Source organism: Pagrus pagrus, assembly GCF_965226575.1.
Source record: "Pagrus pagrus genome assembly, chromosome: 4".
Classification (NCBI taxonomy): Eukaryota; Metazoa; Chordata; class Actinopteri; order Spariformes; family Sparidae; genus Pagrus; species Pagrus pagrus.
In genome coordinates, this window is record NC_140188.1 from 2,062,781 (window position 1) to 2,078,713 (window position 15,933).

Genomic DNA, 15,933 nt, shown 5'->3' on the forward strand with positions numbered 1-15,933 from the left:
CAAGTGTGACATTACCACGACGCTCACATCCACCGTGCTGCCTCACGCAGACCTCCAGGGGCTCCTCAGGGGGGCATCAGCACACAAAAGCCAAGACGCAGATCAAGCTGCTGTTATTGCCGCACAGTCGGGCCTCAGGAATCCATTTCAGCACAGATGAAGACTAAAAAGATTGCCCTGACATTTACAGCCCAGTCCTGCTGCAGCAGAGTCGACGAGCAGCGGGAGAAAAGCCACAACACCGTGTTCACATTTTTGCGGTTATTAAGCTATCGCTGCTAATTTAGAAGATTAAGGCTAAAATCCCACGTTAGTGCTTATTTCTTTGCTGACAGCAAACAGATCCAGAGATACGGAGCTGACTAACACTTTGTGTTTGATGAGTGAATGAGCTGAGGAGGCCGATACAAACCCTGAACTGTTCATCCAGCCTGAGCTCGCCTGATCCCAATCGGTCTGTTAGTGGAAAATATAAGGGTGAGTAAAGTTAGATCATCTCAGCTTCTGAATCATAGAGTATTTCCACTGTATGTGTGGTGAGGGTGATGGATGGGGATATAGAGAGTCTCACTTTCAGTTGAATTCAGACCTGCAGTTAATGCTTTATACAGTTCATGTCTCTGGGTCTGTTGGGTCCGCTGGGTCCACTGGTCAGAGGACGGTTGGTGAGGTTCAAAGTCAATTTACTCTCTGAGCACATTTAGTTAGTTTTTTTTGCACAACTCTCGAAGATACACGGCCTAGAATCAACTGGTGTAGTTCATATGATCTCCCGTTTCTACCTTGTAACCTTCTCCCAATAGATTTGTAATTGTGCCAAGTGGCTTAAAGTTTCTCACTGAAACTCTTACTGCAGCCCAGTTCCAGTTATAATGTTAGCGGCTAACGTTTCGTTAGTAACGGTAGTGAACTGCAGTTTGAGTTTGTGTTTCAGAAGCGTGAAAACACCAGATCTTTTTAAGGAGATGGGACTTCTCCAGCCCTGTTTGTGGCCACCAAAACTGGATATTTTAAGCCAAACCACGATGCTTTCCTAACCATCAACAGATGTTTTTTCTGGAGAAACCTAAACAGATCATAAGCACATTGTTGTGACAAGAGGGAAACAGAAAACTGTACCTATAGAAATGTAAAACTTCAGAAACATACAGCTTTAACTTATCTGTGTTTTTTGCAGGGACGTACTTAACTAACATCTATTCTGGTGATTGGGTTGCTAACAGTTCATGAAAGGAGATTTCATTGGAGCAAGAATTTTCAATGGAAATACGGCTAAATGTGCAGCAAAAAAAACACAGGTCAAAGCCTTATTATCCCTAATCAGGGATAGAAACGCTTGAGAACAGTTCAGCGTGCAAATTATGTGAATGTAGGGTATCGTCAGCGTATGTGTGTATGTCAGCAGCGTACAGATCTGACATTTTAAACGTTGTAGGTCATCAGCTGATGAAAAGCAGAATCTGAAGAGCTCTTCCTTTCACACACACACACACACACACACACACACACACACACACACACACACACACACACACACACACACACACACACACTAAATAAATCTGCTTTTAGAAATGTAATAACCACTGGCATTAATACATATTTGAAAATGACTCTTCTTACTGAGAGAAAATATTAAGAAACATTCATAACTTCACTTCTGAGCTCAGTTTCCCATAAAAACCCAAATACAGACGACCTCACCATCATCAAACCGAACAACAAGGAAGCAAACTGGCACCAAACTGCAGCCGAGAAGAAGCTCATCTACTTTTATTAGCGTCTCTGGAACTTTGGCAGGAAACCAGCGAGCGTTAAGAAAAATCTGTGAACTAATTAGACAGGCAGCCGAAGAGCATGATGCTTAATGGAAGTGACTTCAACTGCTGCTGTGGCACCAGATAATACTATGCAAATAAAAGAGGAAATGGAATCTGAGCTTAAAGAAAACATGGAGAATGAAACATGGAGGGAAATGCAGAAAACTGTTAATACCATCACTCCTGTTAACACTTGGAGAGAATGCTAATTAAAAGCTGTTTTCTAACCCCAGACTGAAAGAATCAGTATAGATAACTCACTGGGGCACGATGGAGGAAGTGTAAAGAACTATACCTCCATATCAGGTCATGACAGATCTGGGAGATTTTCCTCTTCACAACAAAAACAATCTATCAATTCTATCATGCAATTAATTAGAGCACGACTGGTACATTGATTAGCTGATATTCATCTATCATGGAGGTAATAATGAAGAAAATGATGCTTGTGGTGATTTATAATAGTCGAATTACCAGAGGAGTTTACTGTTTCAGTGCACTGATGTGATGTTAGACAATATTAGCAGTAATGCTCACGTTGCGGCTAATTGTCTTAACGCACTTTATGTTAAAAGGCAAATAAATCAGAGTTTTGGTGAGAAACACTGAACACTTTTACTTGTTTGTGCTCATGTCTGTTTTTTAATGCCATCAACCTGCCAGGGACTGCAGTTGAAAGTTAGCCTGTATGGCTAAATCTGGCACATTTTGCATGATAGACTCTGGTGCTCATGTTAATTAATGTGCATTGTCCCTTCTTTAAACAAACAAACAAACAAAAACATTGAATACACTGTTCACAGCAGACTTCACAGTGAAGTGCTGCGAGGATACAGTTCCTCTAAGGGACGTTAAATGGATGCTGGATGGATTTTTCTTGAAACAGCAACAGTATTTCCGCACAGGAGGTGAAAATTAAGAAATGAATGACATAAAATAATCAAGATTTCATGCAGACATCATGTAGAAATTGAGCATTTTGTGTGAGAATAGGGAGGATAGGAAGAACCGCTAGATTAAACAGAAACTACTATTTGTCTCTTCACTGTTTGCAACCTGACGATGCCTCTGTGCACAAGGTCGACTCCATAAAGTTTTTTTCCCCTGCAGTTTGGTGAAGAACTTGACCGGTTCTCCATCAGCCACCGTTGTAGTTCAGCTCTGTTCAGCTTTAGTTCGACAGAAAAAAACAAAACCGTTAGCGGTTACCACCAGCAAAACCGCAAAATCTTGAAGAAAAGAAACAAACAAATCCAGGAAGCAGCTCAGAAGAGGAGGTGTTATCATCATCCAAGTCATATATTTAAAATGGGTTTTGTACTTACAGAAGTGTAAACTGGAGGCAGGTTGTTGACCCACTTTTCCACGAGAGATTCTCCCCCAAAACAAGCTCCAAAACCCAAACTTCATTTCTGCCACAAACTAAATAACGCCATCAACAAACACAGTCTGCTGTCACTCTCCTTATAGTTTTTATGAGGCTGGAAACCTGTAAACAGGTGAGTTTGTGATTGGATTGAATGCACTTTTGCTGTAGCGATATCAGACAGAGGTGGACAGTCGTCACATGTGGCTGTGGACTAATGTTTTATCTCTGCAGTGATTAAAGTCAAGTCAGGAGCAGGCTCCACCAAGTCCACCATGACCTGCGAGGTCATTCAAAAAAGTCATAACCACTGAGGATCATAAACATCAGCGAGCAGCACAACTATTTCCATAACGCCAGTCGTTTTGAATCTCATCATCAGCAGAAAGTACAAACCTCTGGAGTCCATCATCAGTGAAGAACCAAAACTATCCTCCTCCTCCTCACCGCTACTCGTCTGCTAACAGGAAGTCACCTCTGGAGGAAATAAACCGGAGGGCTGGAGTGAGGGAGTGAGGGGAAGTGGAGGCCATTTGAGGCACTTTATTTGCTACTCCATCATCAAAACTGGATGTGTGTTATTGCTGAAGAAGCGCTAATATAATTGACATACTGTAGCCGTATCCTACAACACAAACCCGTGGCCAAAGTTTTATGCAGAGGCAGCAGAAAAACCTGCAGCTAGTATAGTGAAGCTGCTGACATGAAATAATAACATGACACATTTGAAAAAGAGCAGCGATTGTAATGTTAAGTGTGCTCATATTCATGGTGGAGGATTATGTACAGTGAGGATCTTACTGACAACCAGAGGTGGAAGGTAACTCAGTAAATGTACGATATCGCTGTGCTTGAGTACAACTTGAAGGTATTTGTACCATTTAATGCAGGTTTTATAGTGTTTTCTGACACATGGACAGCAGATTATATTCATATTTTACATACAAACAACTTACAAAATATGATTTGTAGCTAGAAAATTCAAAGAGGACATGAAGTAAATGAAGAGCAACTTTCGGAGCTCGTGGTAACTTTGTGAGAAGACGTCACATGCATAACCTTGGACAGGCGCTTCCTTTCAACTAAATCAGGTGAATTTTCTTGTTCAGTGCGGCTTTGAGAGTAAATGCAGGATGAAAGCTCCTCTCTCTCACATTGTGCTTGACCACAGAGGTGAATCTGCTGCTGCTCTGCTGCTCAACGACCACAGAAGGAACACAGTGGCCGACACTGTGGACTGTAATAGGTTTGTCTGCTGATCAATAAAACTATAAAGCGGCGCGGAGAGAGAGGCCCGGTGCAGCCGAGCAGCCTGCCAGCAGCCGGCCGTGTCCTCGGTGCCAGGCTGAGTCCGCTGCTGCTGTCAGGGTGGTAATACGTCAGCTGACCTTGGGTTTACACCGACGGGAACAGAGAGCAGCACGAACCCCCGAACTACTCTATTTCCAGAAGTCCAGCAGCAGCAACATTATGTTCACATCTACAGGTATATTTATGGCACTTGGCAGAGAGTCTTATACAGAGAAACTCACAGTGATACTCAGTATTCATGAAGGATTTTTAACACTCCCAAGAACTAAAAGTACTTTTTCACCATTCCTGTCCGTGTTTACAGCACATCTGAATGTCTGAACTTTAAGTAGATGAGAGCGATGATGGATTCAAAAGTCTTGGCATATTTCTTTGGAAAGTTTTGAGGTGCAAGTGAAGACTGAAAAAGTCAGAGTGGCAAAGAAGCAGTCTGCAAAGTGCTGCTGTGGTAATATGATTGTACATTACTGCATTCAAATAATTAACAGGGACTGTGGACATACTTCTCCTCCTGTTACACTGAAGATGTTGACATCTGTGACAGCCCATTAATACATAATAACATGTCAACAACATTTCCTGATCTTATGTTCTGTTATTTTGTTTGGAGGATTTATGAAAGCTGAGGTTGGTGAGTTATTTTCGACACGTTGTTTGTTATTGCACGTGACCAGAAGACGGATATACGGATATACTGCTTGAGCTAAGAGAGCTAGTTGCTCAGCTGCTAGCTTGACAGCGATGGGTACTAACAAAAGCTTTTTGTTTGTTGACAATAATATCAGGTGTTTCCTTACAAATGAGTGAGGAAAATGATTCGCTGCGTTACACGGTGGCAACAACAGACTTGCTCAGCGGCTAACTCTGTTAGCTCAAGGCACAAACCCACAGCAGTGTGCAGTATCTGACACTCTTGCTTCTGTTTATATGATTGTGGCATTTAAGAGAGTTATGTATGTATCTATTAGACTGAAAAAGCTAAGAGAGCTTGTTGAACGTAGCGAACAGCTGCTGACGTCTCTCAGGTGGCCAGCAGGTTCATGTGTTTTGCAGGAGGAGGGAGGATTGGGAGGACTTATCGGTCAAAATTTAGCTTTCTCTTGTTGGTTTCTACGTTTGTAACAATCCCGTTTTGCCCCTGAGATGTTCCAGGCACTGTAACCACCAGACCAGGCGAAGAAACATTCGTCTGGTACGTTTTGAGGAGGTGAGACTGCAGTTTGTGTTTAAAGATAAGAAGAGATTCATTACACTAGTTGCTGTCACAGTAATACGCAAGCGTCACATGCACGAAATAACTAAAGGTGCAAACTATGTGCCCAGCAGCTCTGCAGGAAGACGCTCCAACATGGCAGCTTCACTAATGAAGACTATTTATAAGAGCGTTTTTCTGGTTGCACTGCAGAACTGAACAAGAAACACAACAGGGAGGCGGTGAAGGCAGCGCTCGTCAGTATTCAGCCTCTGCTCAGAAAACTTTAACTTCAGAAAACTTCAAGATTTGATTTAAGGAACCAGACGGAGTTGAATATTCATCGAAGCAAACCGACGAAAGTGTAAAAATCTCCACCCTTCTGTTCCTCCGTCAGACTAAACCCCACACAGCCGCCGCCGCCACCGCCACCGCCGCAGCAGCAGCAGCAGCAGCAGCAGCAGCAGCAGCAGCACTCACCTCCAACTGTTGTAACTCTGCTGTTCGTCTGACTCGTGTCGCAGCCTTTTCGCTCTCATTATTGCTGTTCTCATCCCGCATCTGTACTTCTTTATTATTCTGCTTGTGACCATTAGGCCTGTTCTCATTACTGTAATTCTGATTCAAGGCCTACACCTGCCATTACTGCGAGCACTCCATCTCATTAGGAAAACTCCTGTCACCGCCACACTGAATGCAGCAGCAGCAAATTAGTCCTGATAGAAAAAGTCTTCAATGAGACACAGAGTGGCAACAGGGAAAGATACCACTGTGTGTGTGTGTGTGTGTGTGTCTAAGAGGAGAGTGTGTGATTTAATGAAAGAGAGTCAAATTGCGAGTACACATTAGTGTGTGCGGTGAATTTGGAGAAAATGAAGTGGGTATGTGCAGGTTCGCTGTGTACTTAGGGTCTCATTTCAGGGTGTGTGTGTGTGTGTGTGTGTGTGTGTGTGTGTTTTATGGGATCTATAGCTACCTAATGGACCTATTTTCTCGTTGGAGTCGCTTCAAACGATTCAGTCGGAGCAAGGAACTAATGTGGCTATTAAGGCTGCATTAGCTTAAGTCACTGTCTCTCTCTCACACACACGCACGCACACACACACACACACACACACACACACACACACACACACACACACACACACACACACACACACACACACACACACACACACACACACACATTGTAATTGCAAGTTGTTTCGAATGTTTTCTTCTATTATGAGTTTGTGTAAAAGCTATCAGTGAGGTCATCCTCGAGCCGCTGAAGCACATCATCACGACCTGCTCTAGATTTATGGGTGTGAACCTTTAAATGTGACTTTTAATCTTATTCTCTGCGTTTAATGTGAAGAATAAAACCAGGGAACATTTACTTAATAAGTAATTTTCAAAAGTGTGGAGTTTGTCTTGGAGGCGATTCTTTTTCCTTTTTGTTGTTTTTGCAGCCGCGGCTGACGGGACGTTGATCGTGTTTGATGGAAACACAGCAGGCGTGTCTGCAGTATTTCATTCATTTTCATGTTATTTTACCAATTTAACAGTAGCTCAGAACTTAACATCCACGTATCTTAACAAACTCAGGCCTCGCAGCTCAGCATAGACTTATGAAGGGGTAGTGTTTGGAAATCTCCCTTTATGAAACCCGTCAAGACCCTCATGTGTCATCAGGAGTTATTTACAAAACCAGATGCTGTCTGAAGCTGTGGGGATTTCTCTTGAGTTACTGCAGCAAGCCTGGTTTTATCACTATCAGAGGAGTATGATTTGGACCTGGACCAGAACATCAGTCCATCTGCTGATGAGCTCATGGGGGTGGACAGTGAGGGATGGCAGGTTAACAAGGGTCGTGCATTTTGGTGAGTTTTCCAACAAGGGGTTGGCGTCCTCCCTCAACGCCATTTGCCTTTTATCTGAAGGAGACAGAAAGGAATGGACTTGCTTTATAGGCTAACATCAGCAACCTGTGCTCCTAACCTGCCAGTCTGCACTGATGTTAGAGGAGCGGTACCGAGTGCAGCAACTTCACTGCTGGACTTGGAAATTTGGGGCTTCATATGCCTTCAAAGGGGTAAATACAACATGGAGATACATCAAAATGCGTCAGCTAGCTAGCAAGTTAGCAACAAGATATCAGAAAACTAGCGATTGTTTTAAACTTGTTATAAAGAAAAGGACAATAACACATTGAACCAGTTTGCCTCTGAAAATCCTCCATTTGGAGCCCGAACACTTCAGCCCACGACTCCATCCCAACATCTATTACACCTTAATCTTGATAGAATATGTGATACTGTTAAAGCTGCGTGACTTTATTACTTAATATCTCTTGTATGTTTGTTCATTACGCTGCTCTAATGAATCTCTACTGGAGAGAAATAAAAAGGGAAAAATAATTTACACAATAAATGACCAAAGTACTGCAGGCGCAGAGAAATCAATTCAGTCTGCAAACAATGAACTCGCAGTCATTACTTCAAAAACACAACACAGTGAACTATGTAAAATATAGCAGTAATCCATCATACCTGTTCCAGCCAAGTGGAGAGGAGGACGTTTTATAATAACTACGTCTCGGAGTCAAATCCCACAACAACCAGTAAGTTGAGTTCCTGTTAATGAATCCCTGTGGGGGAATTAGTCTTCTGCTACAGACTCGTGTTATTAGTAAAGCTGAGCCAGTGCATCTAACTCCACGGCCCAAGTCTTGATCCATTCATTACCCGACACACAGTCCAGATATATGAAGCTGCACACAGACTCCAAGATCACAGAAACTTTACAAGCAGACTTGATGACTTATTTTCATCAAGATACACAGTTTGACTCTGAGTTGAAGGATCTCTCTCTTCTTCCTGCAGCCGCATCCATCAGCAGCTTACCTCTTCAACAGGGAGGGCGGCCGTCCTCTTCTCGCGGGGCACCAAACAGTGCAGGCGCTCATCCGGGTTCACGTGCACGTACTTCGTGGTGCACGCGCCCACGTAGGTTTGACCCCTGCAGATGTGCGTTAAAGGTCCTGGCAGTCTGTCATTGGCTCAGCCAGCTGTCCGTCAAAGTGTGCCAAGATTCCCTGCAGAGACACGAGAGAAAAAAAAGAAAAGTGGTGAGAAAAGGTCGAGAGGAGAGAGGAGAAGAAAGGAGGGAGGCAGACGAGTTGACAGATGCAGCGAGAGGACGGCAGAAACAGCCAAATGGCAACTTGGCTGGTAAAGTGACAATCAGCAAAAAAAAAAAGATCCATCAGTGGGAAGAGAAGAAAGAAACACGACTGGAGGACGAGAATGAAAGAAAAACAGAAAGAAAGCGTCATTCCTCCCTGTGGCTTATCAGCGACAGAGTTTAGAGAGGAAGTGAGTCAGGAGCACAGCTACCTGTTAATCAGTCAGTGTCAGACGGCAGCCATTACACAGACAGCTGATGTTTTACTGAAAGGTAAAATGGTAACAGCAAACTAAATAAAAACACGCCTGACAGAACAAAACCAAACAAGTTAGAATTTAAAGTAATGAGACTCAGAGCCGTCAGAATAAAACGACATCTGACAGGAGGGGTACGTGGCTCAGCAGCAAATATCTAAAAAATATATAAATCTAACTCACTCAAGCATTCAACATTTGCAAGTTTAATGGGAAGTTTTAAATACATTAAATTCATAGATTCAATTTAAAGTTTTGCTGGTTGAGAAGCCAGAACTGAACTGAACTGAACAGCTGCAGCTCATTTAATTTCATACCTTACGTTTTTTACATGCTAATTGCTGAAAATCCTGGAGATCCCACAGTAAAAACCCATCGAGCTGATGAGCTTAAAATATAGATTGAAGAAGCAAAACCTTCGTGATTCAACGAGCAAGATAATTTCTCCCATTAAACACAGTTCATTTTCCAACGAAGTCGATCTTTAACCAAGTAGAGACACACGGAGGGAGAGTTTTTAAATCAGATACCAGCAGAACGTTTCATTATAGCTTTATTGATTTCATGTTGCAGCTAAAATACTCTGATGGTCTCCATCATTTTAACATTCAAAAGCAACACTGTCAGTACAACACTCAAGTTTCGTATTATGGTCGTCGCCATCTTGTTATTTTGGAGCTAGATGTGACCATATTTGGACAAAAGGGGTGGAGCTATAAGTGGGATATCCTGACTGAAGCATGCACTGCACTGCGGTCCATTTTTACTCTAAATGGGAACGTTATCTATAAAATAAACATCATGCTAGGAAAATACGTGATATTACTTCTTTGTGGAAACCAGTGGTGTCGCCCCCTGCTGGCTATTAGAAAGAATGCAGGTTTAAAGCACTTCTGCATTGGCTTTACATTTCAGACCTGGAAGCTCCGACACTCTTTATTATTTATCTGTTATTCAAAAAATAGGTTTTATAAACTTATTGTTGCTTTTTAAGGAGGGGGGAAGACATAAAATGAGTTGTGTTTGTATTGAAACTATTGAAAAATTTGAGAACTCAGATTTAAAAAGTAAAAAACCTTATTAATCAGTTTTCGAAAAGTCTCACCATCTTCATTTTCTGTCGTTCAGCTCGATTTATTTAAATACTTGTTTTAGCAGTAAATGGAAACATACGACGGATCATCAAAGGTCAAAAAAGTCAAACACAAAACTGATTGTCCATCTTATAGAAAATCACCAGTGAAAAGCTCATATAATAGGAAAACTCTGTGATAACCATGGTGTTGTTGAGGACTTTAAAAACAGATGGCTCCTGTCTGAACTATTTTCTCAACACAGAATAAAAACATAAAGACGGATGGAACAACAAAAGAGTTAACTAGCTCTAAATGTACTTTCATTTGTGTTTCTGTAAATGATGCGTGCAGATGGAGATATTCGTAATCACTAACAGCTCTGATTTAAGTTTCTGTTCTGAAATCAGAAGAAAATCAACATTTTCCGAGAGAAACACGTCGAAATATTTGGTTTGTAGTTTTAGAGGATAAATGATGAGATGAGATGAGATAACTCTGGTGTTTGGTCTGTTTCCTGTCACAATACAGACTCAGGTTCACATTCAGTAATAAAAGTACCAGAGTTGAAACCACTGAATATAGATTAACACATGTGAGCAAGCTTTACTTTGTGGCACGATAACATTTTGCGTGCACTCGTGATGTTTCACTCCTTTTTATATCGTCAACTAGCTGATTAAAACCGAACTTATGAAAAAAAATCTAAAAAGACAGAAACTGTATTTTTAGTTTGCATCATGTCCGATCCACGAAGAAGGAGGGAGCTGGGGTTTATGACCTGTACTGCAGCCGGCCACCAGGGGGCGACTGAGATGTTTTTTGTCATGTCATCTATCTTTATAAACAATCACTGGATGGTCCAACAACACAAAAACACTACTGAGTTGCATTATGGGAGATGTAGGATGTAAAAACTTTGACTTAATGAACTTGAAATGTGTGAATCACCTGCAGAGCTCACTGAGGGTTAAAATGTCTCTGATCACAGATTTTAGTTGCACCGATCAGTGTCCGACTGTATTGAATTTTACTGGACGACTGTTGGCGGCGCTGGCGACGCTTGGCAGCCTCGCCATGTGCAGTGATTCAGTATTTCCCTGCTGATTGCACTAAATGTGCAGGTAAGACGTTGGCCTTGTCTGTCGGTTGTCAAGGCTCTACATGACTGTTAGCTGCGATGGTGGAAACTGAGGACCAGAAGGAGGCAAGCTGCTAACCTCAGGGAATAACTCCATCGCAGACAGATGGTGTGAAGTCCTTCTCACTTCTACTTGAATTTTGCCTAAACCGATCCCCCCTCCTCCTCGTGTCGCTGTCCCCTCTGTCATTTATTCTCTCCTGTCTTTTTGCCTCATCACTAAACACTCCTCTCTGCAGTCGGTAACTTTCAGGCCTCTCTTCATCCCCGCTGAGAGACTCAATATTCAGTCTCCTACTGAGACATGTGGGGGGATGAGTTTGGCCCACTTCCTGAATGTGTTTCCACCGTTATAAAAAGATCCTTTGAGACTGAAGTGGAAAAAGACTAAATAGGTGACTGCAGGAAATTGTCTGGGTTTCTAAGCACATTTTCTGGTTGGGAACTGTCAGCACTTCTGTAAAATAATGCTGGCAGTCCTCCTCCCGCTGCCCCGACTCAAATCAGCCCAGCTTGGCAGCTCTACACTGGACTCCCCTCTCTGCTTTGTCCACTGCCTCCCTTTTCTGCTCGTCCCTCAGGACTCTGTGGTCATTAAAGGAAAAAATCCAAGTCAAACAGAAATTGGTTTTGTAATTTGCATTTCTGAGTCTGCCGAGTTGTTGGGTTTTTTTTTTTCTTTCCCTGTTGCCTGTGGGTAACCTGCCAGGAGTAGAAAACACGCTGTCACATCCAGATTTTTTCCCTGCAGCTACAACTGAGCGTGAAGTCAAGAATAAGTTTCAGCAATGTTAAAATTTCTGCAGCAAGTGTCAGATTTTTGTGTCAGGGCTTCGCTGATCTTCAGCACTCAGACAGAACGGGAGGGATGTGTTCAGACACGAAGCCAAACGCAAACACGACGTGAAGAACTTGTTGTCTCGCTCGTGATTATTTTGAATCCATTGTGGAAAACTTGGTTTTAATCTGCAAGTGAACGAAAAGAAAAGTGGGAGCACTAAATCACAAACCAGAGATAATAATCATCACACAATAACCACTTCTTTTCCTCCACATTATGTCTTTGAATGTTGTTTTAATACCTGAAAGTGTGTCTCACTATGACAAACTGGTTAAAAGGACAGTGTTTTCAGGGGTAGCTTCAAAACTACACAGGCCAGAATATCAGCAGTGACCAACAACTGCTGCTTTACAGCTGTGGAAGAAAGAAAAAGGAGTTATGCAGCAAGTTTTGCCCGTTGGTAAAAATTCACAGATGCTACAGTCCCTTTAATTCAGCAGCCGTAATCTGGAGTTGAACCAAGTAATCAGACTTTCTGAAAACACCTCCTGATGAAAGCTGTTTCTGGCTTTTGTCCAGCGCTCTCATCTTGGTAGGAAGCCACACATTAACCGAACATGAAGGATCGGGAGGCGTCCTGTGTGAAGCACCGGTCTTTTCTGCTCCCGAGTGTTAAGTGTTTGAGGTGTTGTGCACACAGCGCTTTGGCTCCGGCGGCTATTTTCAGAACCACAATGAAAAGAAATTGCCTTCAGCTGGTGCTGACTCTCATTCCCACTCTGTAACTCTTCACACAGTGAACTGTCAGGCCGGAGGAGCTCTGATCTCTACGCTCACTTCTAGTGGCTGCTTCAAATTCAAAAAATTTGCAGACTTCAAAAAACTTCTGCCGGTGTTGGAAGTGAAGCTTGAACTCGCTCACTGCTGCACATGCTTTGGATAAGAAGACTAATTCATGACCAACAATTTAAATCGGATGAAAATGAATAAAATCCACGTGAGGACGTTTCAACACTTCATAACTTCAGCCTTCAGGTGAGTCTCGATGTGTTTTTCATGCCTGGAGTTTTTGTTTGCTGCTGTTTGGTTTGTTTTCACACAGAGAAAAAAATCCAAGCAGAATAAAATACATCACCACAAACCACCCGCGAACATTCACACTGATTATTGGTTAGATGAAACACAGTAAATACAGGAAGTGGGTCCTGTGTTCTGGTCTAGCATGAGAGAAACATTGCTTTGCAACAGCACAGTTGGTATACAGTTGCACTTTGCGAAAACGTCTTGATCAATTACAGCTTGATGCTACTAAGCGTGCTCTGATGCAGCCGAGAATGCAAAGCACACCTGGCTACAGGTGAAACTCGCAGACTACACCTGCCAGTCGGGTCAGATCCAGGTCGGATCACGCTACCAACACAAAAGTCAGTTCTCAACCCAAGTTGCAACCAACCAGGAAAATTAGGTTGGTGTTGAAAAAAAAGGAGGGTTTTGTGTGTGTGTCCAATCAGAAACCCACTAACTCTACAAGTTTACAAGTCAGGCATTTTCAGTCCAATCTGGCAACATTAAAAAAACAGAGAGGTAGACCATCCTTCATCCTGCAGCAGATAACCTCCGTCTGAGTCGGTGTCGTTCTCTCTTCTCTCTCATGTCTTTCAATCTAACCTGCTGGAAAAAAAGACTTCTCCGGCTCCAAATCACTCGTCTTTACTGAGCCCGTTTTTTCCTCAAATGGCTCCAAATATCTCTGAGGGTCAAACATGCAACAACCAAACCTGGCAACTCCACACTGTGTGAATAACTCCTTTCATCAGCCTGCTGAAAGAAATAGCCTCAATCTACGGCTGATACTTTCTGAAGTGGCAACCGAGAACACATTTTTTTTCACTTCAACCTGCAAACGTTGCTTCAACCTGGCAACCGTAACCCTTCTCTGCCTCCCTGGAAAATCAAATAACCTGCTTTATTTCCCCCTCATTGTGTCTGATGGCTCCATCTGTTTCCACCAGCCTGGCAAATTCACACAGTGTTAATAAAAACCTTACCTCCGCCATCACGCATCAAATAACCTCCTTGTAGGTCTGTTATCACTGCACGAGCAGTCTATCATCGGACCGACTGACCCTGGCAGACCTCTCTTAGTCTCTCTTGCTCCAATGTCTCAAGCCAGATAACACTTAAACATCTCTGATATCACTGCTTTCTCTAGGGTCACAAGTTACAGTATTCAAACCTGGCAACGTAAAAACTGTCCCTCTGATGTTTCTATTAGAAGTGAAAAAGAGGTGTGAGGGGTGACAAACAGCTCGTACATGTAAGGCTCCTATCGTTTGTACTGTGTGTTTACCTGGACAACTATTTAGTTTTTTCATCGTCTAAAAGCGTCTTCAGCCCGAGCACGAAGCCAAAGTCGTGTTGCGGCTCACGTGAAGTCAATCCCTCCGAGCAGTCGGTTAGAAATGGTGCATAAAACCTAATTTCCCTCATTTTTATTTTGGTTGTCAGTGTTTCTTTGGTTGCTTTCTCTTCATTTCCGTCGTTCTCTTGTGGCTCAACACTTTGTAGGAGCTGCAGTGGAAATTATTAATGACGGCTCTGATCTAATTTTGGGTGCAAATTCCGGAGACCAATAACGATAATCACGGGCTTTGGTCAGTAAATTTGAGTATAAAACACGGAGTTAATTTAGCCACAGAGAAATAAGACTTGAGCGTTATTATCCTCAGTCACAAATCATTCTAACTTCCTGTAAATATTCAAAACAAATTTGAGCTGGGTTTCCACAAATCAAAGGCAAATCAATCCACGATGGCAGCTCTGTCCACTGATGAGCTGCTCTGTGTTGAAGTAAAACGAAGTTGAAACACCTCCTGTCTGTCTGTTACCGCCTCACACGTGCTCACATGTCACTTTAAGATGAAAATAAAGGTTCATCAATCCAAACTGGAAGCTTCACACTGCATCAGCAAAACCTGAACCTCAGGTCTGTCTGGAGACAAATGAGCTCCGTGAGGTTTGACATCCTGAAGATGTCTTCAGGCTGCCCCAATCTGGCAACACATAGTAAAGTATAGAAGCCTGAAATAGACAAACAAGCTGCTGCATTAAACAGAAGGAGATAAATGATAAAGACTGAGAGACCAAAGGACACATGACTGTCTAATCTGCCTTTAAATGATTCCAGATGGGTTATAGCATCGGTAGTAACATGAGTTTCTTTCTTTCTTTCTTTGTCAGCGTCAGCATCTTGGCCACAGCAGCGATAGTGTCATCATCACTGTCAAAATGGCGACCGCTGGTGCCCTTCCTCATCTTAAGGAAGAAGTAATAGTGTGAGGGTGTGAACGGGGCGGCTCTAACTTACGGCAGCCATCAGCACTGTGATGACTTGTGGGCCGGAGCAAAGTTTAGACAGTGTTTCATTTTCGACTAGCCGAAACAGAAACACCACAAAAGTAATTAACTTCAAACTTTCTTTCTACTTCAGGCCATGAACTCATCACTATGTACAATGTGAGGGAAAAGCATCACACATCCACCTTTCCTCAGTCACCACTCTTACATTTGCACGGTTTCATTTCCCAGCACGGTGAAGAAAATTCACAAAGTTACAAATCCTAGACACAAACAGGTGACCTGGTTTTTCTTCTCTGCTGTGGCCCTTGAGAGCTGACAAGGTGCTGGAAGAGCAAAGCCGGTGAAGAACCTATGTTTAAAAAAGACACTGTGGGCACATCTCACATCACTATATTTCCCCAAGACATGAGGAGATGGAGCTCACTGTAATAAATCTCTGCAGGACGAGGAAAGTTATGTGACCAGGA

The 15,933-nt window shown here is 42.7% G+C and overlaps 1 protein-coding gene across 1 annotated transcript in view; it reads right to left on the minus strand.

Moving 5' to 3' along the window:
- LOC311255720 (leucine-rich repeat and fibronectin type III domain-containing protein 1-like protein) overlaps window positions 1–15,933 on the minus strand; it is a gene marked incomplete at its 3' end in the record, with an annotated part of 276,352 nt that overhangs the window by 123,083 nt on the left and 137,336 nt on the right. Inside the window, exon 5 of the mRNA XM_084350369.1 lies at window positions 8,575–8,765. The remainder of the gene's footprint in view (window positions 1–8,574; window positions 8,766–15,933) is intronic.